Raw genomic sequence first — 17,414 nt, forward strand, 5'->3', positions numbered from 1 at the left:
AGACAGGTTGAGAAGGATGAGGAGGGATAGTTTACCACGGTCACAGTCACATAGGATGTCATTTGTGACTTTGATAAGGTCTGTTTCAGTACTGCAGCAGGGAAGTACTGGAGTGGGTGCCCTTTTGTCGTAGACTGAGGAAATTGAGGTAGAGGGCCTGGGAACATCCCCATCTACCTCATTTCTATTACAACTCTGAGATTGCACCTATTAGGGAAATTTAGGAAATCCCCAGAAATCCAGGGCAGTGTAAAGTGGGAGGAGACCCATGTAATAGGTCTCCACCCCATTTCCTCTTCATTGCACCTGGGGACTGAGTGGAACCCAGGCACTACAGTGAGGAATATTGGGGCCCACAATAGTTTCTTTGAATTAGAGTACAAAGCTGCCACCCACTCAATCCTTCTCAATTAGGAAATTTCAGTAGTTCTCAGCCAGGCCAGTAGATGGTGCTCTTTGCTGCAGTGTGGCATTCTGTCTCAAGCCAGCAACTTGATGACAGTCTCAGCTTGGAGGTGCACAGAATCCCCAACATTACCATTGTGGACGTAGTTACACCCTGGCTCCTCCTAAGGTATCAGCCTTGGCTCAGTGGTAGCACTCTTGCCCGAGGGTCAAGGGTTCAAAAAGCACTCCAGAGACTGGAGCACATCGTCTCGGCTCTAACTTCAGTGGAGGGCTGCACTGTCAAAGGTGCTGCCTTTTGGATGAGATGTAAAACTGAGGCACCATCTGCTCTCTCACATGGATATAAAAGATCCCCTGGCACTATTTGAAGAAGAGCAAGAGAGTTCTCCTGGTGTCCTGGCCACATTTTTCCTGCAAATAATATCATTAAAACAGATTATCTGGTCATTTATCTCATTGCTGTTTGTGGGAGCTTACTATGTGCAATTTGGTTGCTTTGTTTCCCTACATTACAGCAGTGACTATACTTCAAAAGCAATTCATTGGGTGAAGCGTTTTGGGACGTCCTGAGGGGTGCTGTATAAATGTAAGTTCTTTCCTTAAAAATAAATACCATCTGTTCATTAATCTGCCCACCATTGAGGAAGATTGAAAGCTGTAGCTGTGCAAATCTGTTGTGGGCTCTTAGTCTAAAGGTTGAAATCTTTCTGTAAGATGAGTGTTCATTGAAATTTGCCCCTTCTGGTTCAAAGAAGAGCAGGGATTTTTCCCCAATGTCCTGGCTAACATTCAGCCCTTAACCAATATCATGAAAAACAGACTAACTGATCATTCATCTCATTGCTGTTTGTGGGATCAAGACAATTCAGGTTTGCAGTCTTAGACTTTCATTAACAATAGCAAGTTTAAGTATCTACATACACAGAGCAAATGAGATATGTGATATTATACCAGCCAGGTTTGGAAACCAGACTGATACCACAACAAAAGAACCAGCTTCAAAGAAAACTCCACTTAAACATCAAGAGATAAGACTTCCTTTGGTTGTTAACATAGATACATCGTCAATGTGAAGATTTTCTCTGTTAATGCTGTCTCTGCCTATAGGACCCAAAGGAATTCTTAACCCCCACGTGAATAGGATTAGTAGGAAATTTGATTACTTTTTCCTCTCTGAACTATATAGGATTAAATTATTCTTTTCCTCTCCATGCAATTCACAAAATTAGAATGCTCAAAACAAAAATGAATAGAAATCAGACTAGTTTTTCCAACAATTCATACTGGGGTATGGTCCTACAATCCAACCACAATTACAGGCTCAGGGTCACTGACCCTGTAATCAAGAGCTCGAACCCTGGTTGAATTTTTTCTCCACTCTTGCCTGGGAGCACCAAGACCAATTGTAGCTTACCGACTATCATTTTGGCTGAAATTAGTTAACTTAGCACATACCATGGAGTAGAAATTAGTCTGGGCCCAGACTCGGCACTGCAGAGGCTGTGCGCAACTAAAGCAAGAGGCCTGAGGGTCAATAGAAATTGTTCCTCGGGCCTTATTTGAAAAATTGGGGTGAACTGCCAATGCTGGTTGCGTCTCCACAGTCAGCTCGCTCGAAGGGAGACGTCAATTTTGGGCCATCTGGTGCTCAGGTAAGTCCCGGGAGATGGGGTAGGGGCAGTTGTAGCGGGTTGCTGTGGGGAGGGCGATCGTGACTCCTGTGGAGTTGGGGGAGTACTCGTGCTCCTCCTGGCTCCGTAGAAAAGTGTTTTTAAAAAGAAAAATTCAAAACCTTACCTTAGGTTGGTGGCTGCGGGGACTGCAGAGGAATCTTTAGCGAGGCAGGCCCGACGCCCGACACCTGCCCCGCTCATGAGGTGACCAATTTGTCAAAGGGGTCCTTTAACAGGCGTGGGGCCCCTAATTTACATATTCAATTGGTCTAACGCTTGTTTTAGACGTTTGCCCGGAACGCCTAAAAAATGGACCCCACAAATTTGGCAATGTGACCAACGCCTGCGCAGATTGGGCGTAAGCTGTGCCACTGCTAAATTGGTATGTTCTGCGCCCGTTTTACAACTAAAAAACAGGTGCAACGCATACCAATTTCTCCCCCTATGCGTCAGACCTGGGACCTTCCTGATCTGTGGTTGAGTAAAACATCAAGTAATGTATTTATTAACTGAGCAAATGGGGCAACTTCACAGAGTGCACTTTTAAAATTGTCACCGCCACAGTGAAAAGAAGATCAAATTAGCACTTTTTCAGGATTTTTGATCTCATGTTGAAAATGGTTTATGAAATGCACAGGAACTTCTGTGGAGTTGATACACCATTTTCACAATATCGTCAGAAAACTCGGAAGTGTGTCATCCTGAGGGATATCATTGTAAAAATGACACACGGAGTCCTCAAATGGAAGCAGCTGGATGAAAAATCCATCCAAAGATGGTGCATGTTTATGAAAGTCGGGTGAGGACAGAATAGGGCTGAGCTGTGATGCTCCCCACAGACAAAGACAGATTGCTGATATACACTGTCTATCCTCACAAATGAAGACTGGCCGCTTTGCTTGGGTAATGAAAAGTCAAAGCACCTGCACACAAGTGGAAAAAAGGCCATATTCATAACTTTATCACTGAGTATTCTGTTTACACTACAGATGTCCTGCAGAATGTGATATTAGATCCCATGCTGTGCCTGTTTACAGCAGTCAAATATATTAACAAACAGACTTTTCAACCTGTCTACATTTATCTTCCAGGAGAAGATTACACATAATGCCAGGGAGATACAGATGATGAAGGTGGTGCTGCCAATTTCCAAAATGTAATCCCAATGAGGAGAAGACATTATCCATACAGAGGAAACCTGTCACAGAAGGATTTGGAGATGGTGAAATAGGAGGTCAGGAGACAATGAAAGTTTCATTAGTATATGATACTTCTCCATCACAATCTGAAAAAGCAGAAATATCCTTCCAGCAAGCTTCATGATGTTATAGCCCCTTCTTTAATTGATTGTTGAACTCAGTGTTACCTGAATACTTACTAATTCCTGTTCCTCTTGTCTCTCAGCAGCCGGAGCTAAGGCCACTGAGGAAGAGGAGTCATGCCACTTCAGTTGCCGCCCTGCCAGGATCTATCCCCATCCATTCACCCTCCGTCTTGCAAGCCCAGCCCAGAGGCAAGCACCAAGGGCTTTTAGATAGTGAGCAGAAAGAAAGAGCATAGTGTGAGGTACAAAGGGAGGGGAGTGGAAGGCAAAGATGTACGTCTGCTTCTATATTTAGATTTTAAAAAAAAGGGAAACTGGACCCTAAAAAATTTGGAGAAAATCAATAAAAATTAGTTTTTATTTGGAACATCAAAGAAATGTTCCCAATTATTTAAATGGAGCTGAAGCTTGCATTGCAGAAAACCAAAACAGTTCCAGCAGTGGCACAGAACATGGGTAAACCAGCCATTAAGTGCACAACACTGTCACAAAGACCCAGTTTGAGATAAAGAATGTTTAAAACAAGGTAGTGCAACAGATTCAGGGGAAGAAAAAGTAACAGATTTTCAATTTTTCAATTCTATCGTTTTTTTTATAAAAAGCCTTTATGATAGATGATATGTATTGTACTTGCATATTGTTAACTGAACACAAAATGGCCCCCTCATGGGAGTAAGCACATTGTAGCAATTACACTTCTCTTGTATTCCTTTGTTCTCTAGTAGGTTTGATGGAATATTCCAGAGGGTTTTGGAAATAAAAGCAGTTAGTTATTACACTCCAATACAAGTGTTTATTCAGATAGAACAATAGACACTACTTTTGTCAAGAACAGAGATCTTTACTTTTTTATTTTTAAACTTTTATTCGCTTTCAGTGCACATGACCTATTAATGGTATGGTATGGGGGAAGAGAATCACATACAGCAGAACAAGCCCAGAAGAGAGCAAACACCAGGTTAAAGGACAACCTTTATCCTTAAGAAAAGAGAAAATGCCCAGTTCTGCTGGAATATTGGAAGTATTTAACACAATGGTACAAGTAGCATTGTGAGCATATAATCATTTGAAAAAGTAATGAAGTCTGGTTGTCTCATTTTATTCAAAAAATATAGTCAATGAAGAAAATTTTCTATTTCAGTTGCCTTTTCTTTCATTCCTTATTGGTGAATGCAGGGAAAGGCTGCTCCCACTGCTACAGGGTCTGAACTCACTTCAAGTTTTCAAGAATTCTCCCTTGAAAAAATTTGTCACTAGAAAAGGGTCCTGAGATGCATGCGCATTACACTCGTTTCATCATTACGCACATTCCACGCACATTACACAAGGGGGGTGATGAAGTCACTAATGCAATGTGTGCACCTCAGGACTCAATTTTCAGCACAAAGACCAGGAAAAAATTGAGATTTTAAATTCTAAAACTCAGGAGAAAATTGTTCTTTTGCCGATTCGGGAGTTTAGGGTAGACTTGATTGATCCCTAAATATACAACAGGTTCTCTTGTCTAACTTCAGCGTGCTGGGAGTTCTAACTCCCAGGCTTGACAAACCTCATTGTTGCTCAGAGGTCTACTCCCATGAAGATCAGTGGGCATGGTCAGGGAATACCCAGCAGAAGAGCATGGCTGGATGAGGCATAGATGAGACTGCTGTCCCTCAACGTGATGTCATATCTGGGCCATTCAATTTTTCCTCCTCCCTCCAATTCAAATGACAGATATGCCAGAAAGCAGACAAGACCAGACAGTCACCATAGTATGGGACATAACATTTCATAACCCAACGTAATCCCAAAAGACTCCCACTAATAACCAGCATCCAGGTACCTCAGATATTCAATTAATCCTCCCACTAGGGAAGTACCTAGAAGGAACACTAGGATACTAGGAAAAAGGTTAATTCTCCACAATCTCCAATTCATTCTCTCTCTCCCCCCCCCTTTCCCCTTTCCTCTCACTCTATGTGCCTTCTCCAATCAGGAGATTGGTGATTGGTGCACTCCATACTTTCTGGTCTTTCTACTGGTGGACTGTGTTAGCCCCTAAAGTTAAACTTGTCCATTTTTCCACATCATATAAGCAGTTCTTCTTTGTCTTCCTTTTGATTTATTATCACCAATTTTTTAGACAGTATCAACCCCAACAGGATAATGTATCTAATGTGTATAATTTTTTTGCATCATAATCACCTGCATATCTTTTCTTGTGCTGGTTCAAGGACCGGCTCATTAATCGTTCTTCTTGTCCCACCTAGGAACAGCTCCATGGGACAGAAGGGTGATTTCTGGGTCTAGAACTTCATTTAATGAAAAGGGGCGCTTAGAGGATAATTTTAAAATAACCTGTCGGATGGTAAACTGACTGAAGTCAATAGGAAATAAAATTGGGGGGTAAACGGGCTGCCTATTCGAGCCTATCAGTTTCCAGCTGGGTCGGTTGGGTTAAAATTACACCTTTAGAATTCAACTTGTTTTCGTTGGAGAAAAGAAGCTTGAGAAAGGATATGGCCCAATTTTTGTAGGAAAAACTCAAATCATGACTTAGAGGGTTACATTTTCAACCCAATCCAAATAATATCAGTATCATAATACAGTCAATACTGAAATTGTACCATTAAGAATGATGAACAAGCAAAATAGTTAAAACAAAAGAGGTTTGTTTTCTGTAGACTTGTGCTTGATAACTTGAAATTGTATGAGTGAACTTGTAGATAAAGTGAACATAATGGCTGAGTTTTCTAGGATATGCCTTTGTAGCTCAATGAATGTCACAAAGGGATTTAATCATCTTTGGCTTGGGTCCAGTTACATTAAAGTTTTTGTAGATAAAAGTTACATTTGTCTAGCTCAGTGAAAGAAAAAGGATTTATTCTCCCCGGTCTTGTGGTTGATAATACGATTGAGTTAAACCTTGAAATGAAACAAAATTATCAGAAAATTATGCTATTACTGTATATACTAATATTTGCAATCTAGTTTTTCCATATATGTCTTTTTTAGCTCAGTCATCTCTTTTAAAATGATTGGTGACAAAGGATTTTTTGTCATGTTGTCAAGTTTTCCTTGTTTTTTTATGGTCTTGATGAAGAATCCTGGAGGTGCAAGAAAATTGAAAATATAAACAAACAATGTTTGGATGTCAACAAGTATTCAGACCTGGCACTTAAGTAGGAAAATGCCTGGGAGTTGTCATTAGTGATTTTGACTTTACATTACGGGTTTAGTGATTTGGAATATATCATCTTACCAAGTAGAACAGCTTGTTAAACTATGGTCTATGATTTTGATCAATTATACTTTTTGTATACACCAATAAAAAACTAAATGAAGATAAAAGGAAGTCTGATTGAATTACCTGCAGTGTCAAAATGAGTCAGCATATTCCAAGATGGGTGTAACATGTAATGTCTTGTTACACGTATTCCTGCATTCCTTACAAAACACTACTTATACATACAATTTTGAATAAAATCTACATTTGCTCATTTATTCCATGACTTTAACTTTCCTTTTGACTGACCACGTTTTCAAGAATGATAATGGATATTTATTCATTTCTGATCCAGATAAGAGCTTCAAAGCAAACAATAATGTTGAGTTTCTACCAATCTATAACCAACTGGTAGTGCTGTTGGTAGTGTTTTCACACAGACTTCATGTTTGATACTGAGACATATTCTTATGGTTTTCATGCACAAATGATTCAAATGATTCTGCATATGGTCGATTCACTCCTCACTTATGCCCATAGTGTTATAGACTTGTGCTGTTTGCAGATCTCTCATACTAAGTCGCTTAACGAATGAATTTCTTGTCGCAAAAACTCATTGAGCTTTAGTTGCAGTAACTGAAAATATTAACACTGAGATAAGTATGATACAGATATCTCATAATGAGTATCTTAATGACTGGATTTCTTCTGTAAAACCTCATTGAACTTCAGTTACGGAACTTGAAAGTATTAACACTGAGATCAGTATATTGATTGCCAATACATTTGAAACCAAAAGCCCCATTTTAACCCTGCCCATCTGACGGGAATGGGGGCGGGTGGATGACTAAAATAGCGCTGCATTCTTGATGCCCTTCTGCCTGCCACCATTTTAACTGCGCACTTTTTGGAAGCGGCCAAGGTGCCACCACAGGCAGACAAGAGCCTCCTGTATATATATAACTCACTGTCCTATGACGCAGTTAGGACATCGATCCCATTTTAACAAAAAATCGTGGACGTCCTATCCAGTGTCGGATTGAGTAAAATTTGGTGGAATTGGTGTCTCAGAGCCACTGAAGCAGTATTTAAAGACATTCTCAGCTGCAGCTAATTTAATCACAGGAGAGTTTCCAGCTTCCAGGTCACTTCTTTCTCACTTTTTCTGCCTTATCATCCTCAGTAAGCTTTATCCGCTAAAAATGGATGCTTGATTGCCAGTTTCATTTGGATAAACAGCTGGAGGAAAAGGAGCAGCAGGAGCCTCAGCAACTAGCACCAGCAGCAGCTGGGCCTATCAGAAGATAGCAGGTGAGGGGGGTGGGGTGGCATCTCATAGGAGTCAATACCAATCACAAAGGCTGTACAGGCCAAGTCACTTTCTTGGATCTATCTGAAGAGCAGTGCCTCAGGAGGTTGCGCATCTGCAGGCAGGCTGCCGCAGACCTCTGCAGCCTCCTGCAAAGGACCTGTGGCCTAATGGACCAGGGGGGTCAAGCTTTACCAGTTGCTGTGAAAGTCCTTAACTTCACCCCTAGCACCTTTCAGTATGTTACAGGGAACATCAGCCGCATCTCCCAGTCTGCAGTACACAGCTATATTAGGCAGGTCACCGACAACCTGTTGACCGGGGATGAGCAGTACATCATCTTTCCCGTTGACCTCAACAGTCAACAGCAAGGGCTTCGGGATTTGCAGGAATGGCTGACTGCCCTCACATTGACTGGACACATGTTGCCATCAGGTCACCAGAACACCAGCTGTCAATAGAATAGGTTACCACTCCATTAATATCCACTTAGTATCCAATCACAGACAGAGAATCATGCAAGTTTATGCTAGGTATCGAGGCAGCTGTCGCAATGCTTTTATCCTGTGACTTTCTACCATTCCTCCAATATTCAATCCTCTCAGGAATTTGGCAGGATGGCTAGTGGGGATAAGGCATACCCCTTGCACATGTGGCTCATGACACCAGTCTGCAACCCCACCACACTTGAGCAATATAGGTATAATCAAAGTCAGGGGACCACTATAGGGAAGCTGAAGCAGAGATTCAGGTGACTAGACAAGTCTGGGGGCTCCCTACAACGTGCCCCATAAAGAGTCTCCTGCATCGTAGTGGTTGTGCTGCAACAATTCCAGATTCATCCAGGAATGCAAAGATAACCCCCTGGCTTCTCTTCTTCACTACAAACCGTCTTCTTAAACCCCTCTCCCCTGCTCCCTCCACCCTCAGCTCCGACGAAAAGTGTGAGGAGCTCATGGACTTTTTTGTCACTAAGATTGAGACCACCCATTCAGCTGCCTCTGCCACTTCCCTCCTTTCCCCTAGCCCACCAAGCCAAACCTTCCCTAAGTTTCCCTCCTGTCCTAGCCCTGAACTTGCATCTTTCTCTAGTTTCTCTCCTATCTCCCCTCATGTCCTCTCATGAGCTCACCTTGACCGTGAGACCCACACCCTGCTCCCTTGGCCCTATTCCCACCAAACTGCTGACCACCCAACTTCCCTTCCTGGCTCCCATGTTAGCTGATATTGTTAATGGTTCCCTCTCCTCATGTACTGCCCACTCCTCTTCAAATCTGATGTCATCACCCCCCTCCTCAAAAAACCCACCCTTGACCCCTCTGTCCTTGCAAACTATCGCCCCATCTCCAATCTCCCTTTCCTCTCCGAAGTCCTTGAACGTGTTATCGCCTCCCAGATCCATGCCCATCTTTCCCCCAACTCCATGTTTGAATCCCTCCAATCAGCTTTCCGCCCCTGCCACATACAGTACTGTACTTATTCAAGATAACATAATTCTTTAGCGGTGTATGTTAATTATAACCATGTGATTTATATCAATTAGTGTTAATTGTATTCAGGTGGTGTGTATCAATTGGGGCTCTCTTGTACCCATATATAAGAGAGCTTATCTAGGGTGTGGTGTGTGTAATGTGGAGCTCTGTGAATAAAGATTTGGAAGCAACTGAAGACCAGGCTCTAGAATTCTATCTTTCACCACCAGACTACCCAGTTTGTAGCAGTATAATGGTTTGAATGTGTAGTATGTTCACATGTTGGAGTTAGTGTAATTTAGTAACATTCCTCTTTTCTGGGAGGAGGGGTGTATGACCAAAAATAGTTCAGTTTTTCTGAGAAGCTTTTCTTTCCTGATTTCACGAGAGCCAGATACAGTATTGGTGGCTTTGTTTCTGTTTTTAGGTATACAGTCTAATTTGCTTCAGGTGCCCCGTCAGAGCAGTTGATGTATGGCAGTATTGTAATAGTACAGTACTGCTATATTAAAATATTGATGATATTGTGATATGGCATGGTTTTATGATAACATTAATATTGCAGTAGTTATAATATATGCATGATATTACAGCAATCACAAAATTATTATAAGAGATTTGTTTAATTTTAGACAAGAAATTCCTGACCTGATTTTAAAAAAACTTATTCAAATTTCCTACCCTTCCAATTTTATCCCATTGAAGAATTTGGAAAAGGTTACAAATACAATATTAAATATTCCAAAAATGAAGGATTGCTACTTCTGGAATACCAGTCAACATACAAGTCTTTCGCTTTCATGCAATGTTTAAATGTCTGAAAATATAAATAACCTCTCATTTTTCTAGGCTTTACAAAACAAATTTTCTGGAAAATTGGAAAATATGGACATTATACTTTATTATTTTGCCTCTTGTAAAAAGGTGCCTTTTATCCCCTGCTTTATGTTTTCCCATTTTTTGCACTGTTCCATTGCTAAAATGGTGGGTAAGCAACCCAATCTTGGCCTTCTACCAATTTTGTTCTTCAGCTCGGAGGCTTAAGGTGTTTTACCCTCTAATTTTTCATTTTCTTACTCCCAAAGGAAGATAGGGAATTTACCAGTTAGACAAATAATTTACCTTTTTAATGTTAACTTTTTATATTAACTATATTTAATTTTTTCCAATTTTCTGTCCTCCACTCCTGAAGTTTCTGATAAACAGTATTGTAGGCAGCGACAATCCTCTTGTACCTCATTCAAGTGTCCATTCTTCGTGCATTCAGAGCCTGATTTTAAGTAAGCCTGCCTGGCATAAACGGAACGGCAGTGGCCCAAAAATGGCGAGGATCACTTACCATCCCGTTTACACTGACACTCCAGCCACTACCTTGGAAGAGGCCTTTCAAGGGGACTGGAGTGCCTGCTTGTTTGTAGTGGTAGGCCCTTTTAATATCCAAATCAGAGTCCTATTATGTACATAGGATCCAGATTGCATTTTTGAGGGACAAATGGGTGGAGCATGTGCTGCACATGCTCACCCATTTGTCCCAGGTGGAAATTTCAAAAAATGGCCTCAAATCTTTTCTGATTTCATTTTGCTAGGAGGAGCAGGACTGCTGCTCTGGACTCTATAGGATCCCTGGGCTTGCCCTCTTCTGTGATCAGTTTCCTCCCTACCTCCAGACCTAACAGCCAGCCTGACGTCTCCATCTGCACTGGCTGGCCAGTGGAGGAATTCCAATCAGCAGGCTGCAGCATGATGCCCGTTTGGTGCATGCAGCTCGCTGGGGCTATGTGAACCGGACCCAAGTCAATAAGTCGGCTGCCCAAAGTTCATATCTAGGATTTTTCCAGTGATGACAGTTTGTTAAAATTCCAAATCAGGCTTTTAGTAAACTTAGTCAATGTATATCTAATGCATAAGATCACAAATTAGGTAATTGCAATTACAAACTGGAAGAAGAGCTAGGCCCAAAAGCTTTTAAATGTTAATTGTGCCATAGCCAAAATCCACTATAACTACTAGTGGTTGATAAATCAGAAGCATTCCACACAATTGAGCACTCTTCTTGAGGATCCTTCCAATCTCATCCATGCAACTGCCAACCATAGAAACAGCCAGAAATGTGTAGAGGTAAGAAAGATCTTGCAAAGTCACATTTTCAGGATATTTCTGCCTGTCATGTAAATACAGGTAATGACGTTGCACACTAATTGCAAAGCTACATTACAGAATGTTGTGTGAAATGCAATGTTTTCTCTGCAATGACCATGCAAAAAAAAAAAACTTGCAGATAAACCTCCTGTGCAAACTGCTTTGTGAAACACACCCTTGATCAGCAAGATAAATGGTATTGTCCCAGACTGTTAGCCACTTTATTGAGTTTCATTTACATTCAAAATGTAACTCTGTTAATTCAGTGTTATCCAACTCATGGTGGTTTTAGTTTGTTGATTTGCTATTACCGACATCCATGTGATACTTCCACTATTGGTTGCACTCGATATTATAAAGGAGACAAACTCTGTACCTCCAATAGTGTCAGAATCTCAAATTTTGAGAGTCCTGAAAGCTGCTGTTGGTGGCATTGCAAAATATTGGCCTCCAGTGGGTACTGGTGGCACACAAGTAAAAACAGGAAGAGTGGTGCTCATCGATCTCCACTTCACACCGCTCTCTTGGAGCCATCACTGACAACATAAAAATGTAATTTTTGGGTTAGCATCTCTCTGGGATTTGGCTTTAAATCCAGCCGAGACTGTTCACACAAGAGCCTTCCTTCCGTCTCTGCTGACTGAGGTTCCTAAATCAAATGAGTTTGGGCAGCTTCAACTGCAATGTAATGAGATTTAAAAAAGAAGGAAAATGACCCACTATCCATCAATGAAAATCCCCACTTCCACAAGCAGAACATGTACCAGGGATAAAAATACCAAAAATAAAAATTTGGATAAATTCTCACTTCTTAGCATAGCTGATAAAATTTCAAAATATTTTGGGGGAGGGTTTCCTCTTAATAATAAAGAATAGGTTTAGGATTTTATTAGCCATAGCCACAGCGGAAATCTTCCCCTGTATGTTTCCCATTGCCTGGGGCGTTTTGATATCAAATCTAAGTCCAATTTGTTTGGACACTCAAGTCAATTGGGGTGAGCCAACTATTCCTTTCACATCTGTCAACACGGGGCACAGCTTGCAAGCTTAATTAAAGATTATAAATTGTTTATTTTTAAAAGTGGTATACATCAAAATGGGAGACATTTTAAAACCAAAATAAATATTTGTCACCCCTAAATCATGTTTTCAAACTGGTGTCGGCAGACTCTATGGAATCTTTGAGGAAATTCTAAAACCCGAACCAACCGATGTTTGCATTTTTCTCTATTTGTCGACTTACTTGCACATTATTTCTGTCACTATACCCCACAATACAAAAGTGTCTGCAGCGAAAGCACCAGTATGTATGTATTTGCAGAAAGTATTTATTTGTTGATACTGTCTTTTGGAGGTTTGAACCGTTGTTTCCCAGGAGTGTGTCAATATTTTAGGTAGTTGCTGACGTTGGTGATTTCCATCACACTATATCTTATATACAGTACTATCAGACCGACGGTATGAATTTTGATCAATACTATGTATCTTTATCATGCATTGTCCACTTCCTATTACGTAATAATTTAAGCACTTTTTTGAAAGAGCTCGACTTCCAGCTACAATAAATTGTTGATTATCTGCTTTTCTTTGCAAAGCCTTCCAAGAACTGTTTGTCCCAGCGTGCTCTGCTTAGTTGCGTATGTTTGTGGTTTTGTTTTGTGTTTTGAAGCGCTCACGGTGGCGAGTTGCGGGGGGGCGGGGGGAGGGGTGAAGTGTCCAGCTAACCCGAGGCGGAAAGCGGAGGCTTCGCTGTTGATCTGTAAGGAGCGACTGGAGACACGAAAGTTGCTGTCCGGGCAGGTAAGTGAACAGCGCGCAGAGCCCGCGCCGAATCCCCGCACACCTGAGTGAGCGCGAGGGCAGACTGCACTCAAGGGACAGGTGTCTGCGAACATGGCGAGTCGGAACCGGTCCAAACCCTGAATCAGCACCAATCCCAGGTCACAAAACCTAGGGGAAAAAAAGTGCGTCCTTTTTTCTATTTTGCTAATGGATATTATTGGAAGAAAATAATCGTTCTATGGTAGGCTGTAGAGTGAAAATAAACTATGGACGGAGAATTAGAGTGCGTGCCGAAATGCAGGAAGTGAACATTAATGTCTTGCTGTAAGAGTTAGATATTCGCTTTGATGCAAATTGACCTAATGTTCTGCCTGAAAGGGTGATGGAAGCAGATTCAATAATAACTTTCAAAAGGGAATTGGATAAATACTCGAAGTGGAAAAATGTACAGGGCTATGAGGAAAGAGCAGGGGTTTGGGACTAATTGGATAGCTCTTTTAAAGAGCTGGCACAGGCACGATGGGTCAAATGGCCTCCTTCAGTGCTGTAGCATTTTATGAAAATGAGTAACTTTTCCTCTTCATGAAATTCCATTACAGCAGTTGGTGCGATGAGTGCCAATCACATTGTCCTGATGTCCTTGTAAAGATTCTCTTTTTAGAGGTTTATATGCAGGACTGGCATATTATCTATTGTGTAGAGAATTCAAAAACTGTCGGTAATGAGTCCAATTGATCTCTACATTCTACGTTAACTTCTATCTTGTGAGTTTTCACTTTAAGCATAAGTACTGTGCTTAAATTTGTGTAGCTACTTTGGTGATTTCACATTTGATTAGAAAAACATTCTTTTTTGGCTGTCGGAACTAGTTTGAAATTTTAAATTATGTGTTGGTGTTTATGCTGTACAGAAGTGTCTCCTTCAATTAAAAACATGTGGTATAAATTTCCCTGCAGTTAGAATCATTTTTTTTGCAAGTTGAATAACTTTAACAATTGTTTTGAAAATGTTTTATAGTTTGTTGAGTAGAGGTATAGTCAGATGTATCACTGTACCCAAATTGGTACACTTTTTAATTCTGAGGTGTTAGAACAGCAAGATTGTGATGCAAAGAAAGAATGAATAAAATTTAATTTGTACAACGGCCCAGATTTTGCTGTCACAATAACGGTGAGGCTAATGGCGCTCGCTGTTGTTTATGTGCAAATGGTACAGCAACTTCAGGCGAGGGGCAGATGTTCTGTTAAACGCGAATATCAAAAAGTTGCTATCCAAGTTGTCCCACTCCTCCGTTAGCTTCACGAAAATGGCATCTTGCTATTTGCCTCACCATTGAAATGCATTGAATGGCATGAATTTGCTGCATTTGCGTGGTAGATACAAACTAAACTTGCTACAGGAAATTAAGTCGTCATTCTAAGACTTAAATACACAACGATGTGATTAGTGTTAATTACTTCCTCTGACATTGAAAATTAACTGTTACAAGTGTGGGGTCTCATTCCTTCAAGTTTTAATTGTTGAAGATTTAAAAAAATGTAAATTATTTTTTACTTTTCCATTCTCTCTCAATCCGATCTTTCTTTCCCTCTCTCTTTCTCTTTCTGTACCTGATCTGATATTGAATTCACCCACTCTAATTTTTCTCCATCATTGTGCTGTTAATTTCACAGTCCTTCAGTCATTGGTTAAGGAGATACACAGTTGCTTGCCCTGTTCACTCAGAACCCAGATGCCCTGTTTCCCTCACTGCGACGTTATCGGCTCGCACTTTCAGCAACTTGCCACTCAGTGGGAGAACCTGCACCTCACGGACTGCAGTGGTTCAAGAAGGCGGCTCACCACCACCTTCTCAAGGGCAATTAGGGATGGGCAATAAATGCTGGCCTCGCCAGTGACGCCCACATCCCATGAACGAATTTTAAAAAAATAATAGACTAATACTGGGGATACTAAAACATAGAGCTGGAACCAATGTCGTTGTGGGGAGGTTAACTAATGCTGTGCGGGAGGATTTAAACTAATTTGGCAGGGGGATGGGCACCAGGATGAAACATTAGAGAGGAGAAACAAGGTGCACAGAGGACTGGGAGAGCCAAATAGCACTAGAGTAAAGAATAGTTCAGAAATAGATGGGATCAAACAGGGGGACAAATGCAAGTCAATCTAAGATGAATTTGGAGTGCATGTGCATAAATGCATGTAGTGCGATAAATAAGGTTGGTGAGCAGCAGGCACAAGTTGCCACATGGGTCTAAGATATAGTGGCAATAACAAACGGGTTCAAAGAAGGGGAGGATTGGGAACTTACTATTCCTGACTACAAGGTATTTAGAAAAGATAGGGATAGAAAAAAAGGAGGGTGTGTGGCAGTATTGATCAGAGAATCTATTTTAGCACTGGAAAGGAATGATGTAGTTGAGGGGTCAAGGACAGAATGTATTTGGTTAAAAATTTAAGAACAATAGAGGAGCTATTATGCTATATTATGTTTATACTATAGGCCACCAAATAGTGGGAAGGAAATAGAGGAGCAAATTTGCAGGCAAATTAAAGAAAGATGCAAGAAGTATAGAGCAGTGATAATAGGGGCCTTAAATATAAACTGGGATAGTAGCAGTGTAAAGGGCTAAGAGGGGGAGGAATTCCTAAGATGTGTACAAAAGAACTTTTTTGATCAGTATGTTTCCAGCCCAACGAGGAAGGAAGCAGTGCTGGATCTAGTTCTGGGGAATGAATTGGGGCAAGTGGAGCATGTTTCAGTGGGGGAGCATCTGTGGAACAGTGATCATAATATCATCAGGTTTAGAATTGTTATGGAAAAATACAAAGAATAATCAAGTGTAAAGATACTTAACTGGAGGAGGGCTACTTTCAGGGAGTTAAAATGGGATCTTGCTCAGGTGGATTGGAATCAAAAATTGGTAGTCAAAACAGTAACTGAACAATGGGAGGCCTTCAAGGAAGAGATGGTTCGGGTACAGAGTAGACTCCGTGCCACGAGGGGGAAAGGAAGGGCATCCAAAGCTAGAACTCCCTGGATGATTGAAGATATGGGGATTAAAATGAAAGAGAAAAAGGAGGCTTATGACAAATGTAAGGTTCATAATACAATAAAGAAACAAGCTGAATACGGAAAGTACAGAGCAGATGTAAATAAGCGAATAAGAGGGGCAAAGAGATAGTATGAGAATAGATTAGTGGCTAACATAAAAGGGAACCCAAAAGTCTTTTATAAACATGTAATTAGTAAAAGGGTAGTCAAAGGAAGCATGGGGCCGATTAGGAACCAAAAAAGAGATCATCTTGTGGAGGTAAATGAGTACTTTGCATCTGTCTTCACTGAAGATGAGGATGCTGCCAATGTAGCAGCATCATTGGCTAGGATAAAGAGGAGGTACTTAAAAGGTTGACAGTACTCAAGGTAGAAAAGTCACCTGGTTTGGATGGGATGAATACAAGGTTACTGAGGGAAGTAAGGGTGGAAATTGCGGAGGCTTTGGCCACAATCTTCCAATCCTCAAATATGGGGGTGGTGCCAGAGGACTGAAGGATTGCAAATGTTACACCCCTGTTCAAAAAAGGGGAGAGGTATAAGCGCAGCAATTACAGGCCAGCCAGCCTAACATTGGTGGTGGGAAACGTTTATGGACAAAATTAATTGGCACTTGGAAAAGTATGGGCTAATTAATGAAAGTCAGCATGGATTTGTTAAAGGAAAATCATGTTTGACTAAAGAGGTTGAGCTCTTTGATGTAACAGAGAGGGTTGTTGAAGGTAGTGTAGTTGGTGTTGTGTATATGAACTTTCAAAAGGCATTTGATAAAGTACCACATAATAGACTTGTTAGCAAAATTAAAGCCTTTGGGATTAAAGGGACAGCGGCAGCATGGATATGAAATTGGTTAAGGGACAGAAAGCAGGGACTAGTGTTGACTGGTTGTTTTTCAGACTGGAGGGAAGTATACAGTGGTGTTCCCCCGCAGTCTATATCAGAACCACTGCTCTTTTTGGTATATATTAATGACTTGGGTATATAGGGTATACAAGTTTGCAGATGACACAAAACTCGGAAATGTAGCAAACAATGAGGAGGATA

The 17,414-nt window shown here is 41.0% G+C and overlaps 1 protein-coding gene across 4 annotated transcripts in view; it reads left to right on the plus strand.

Moving 5' to 3' along the window:
• The first annotated feature begins 13,233 nt into the window (after window positions 1-13,233).
• tec (tec protein tyrosine kinase) overlaps window positions 13,234-17,414 on the plus strand; it is a 164,351-nt gene continuing 160,170 nt past the window's right edge. For 3 of the 4 annotated variants that reach the window (XM_067988091.1, XM_067988106.1, XM_067988115.1), the window contains exon 1: window positions 13,234-13,333. The gene's annotated coding sequence lies outside the window, so the exon portion shown is untranslated. Of the gene's footprint in view, window positions 13,334-13,372; window positions 13,498-17,414 lie in introns of those variants that run through there. The other variant, XM_067988097.1, reaches the window with a different exon arrangement.

Source organism: Heptranchias perlo, chromosome 1 (assembly GCF_035084215.1).
Source record: "Heptranchias perlo isolate sHepPer1 chromosome 1, sHepPer1.hap1, whole genome shotgun sequence".
NCBI lineage: Eukaryota > Metazoa > Chordata > Chondrichthyes > Hexanchiformes > Hexanchidae > Heptranchias > Heptranchias perlo.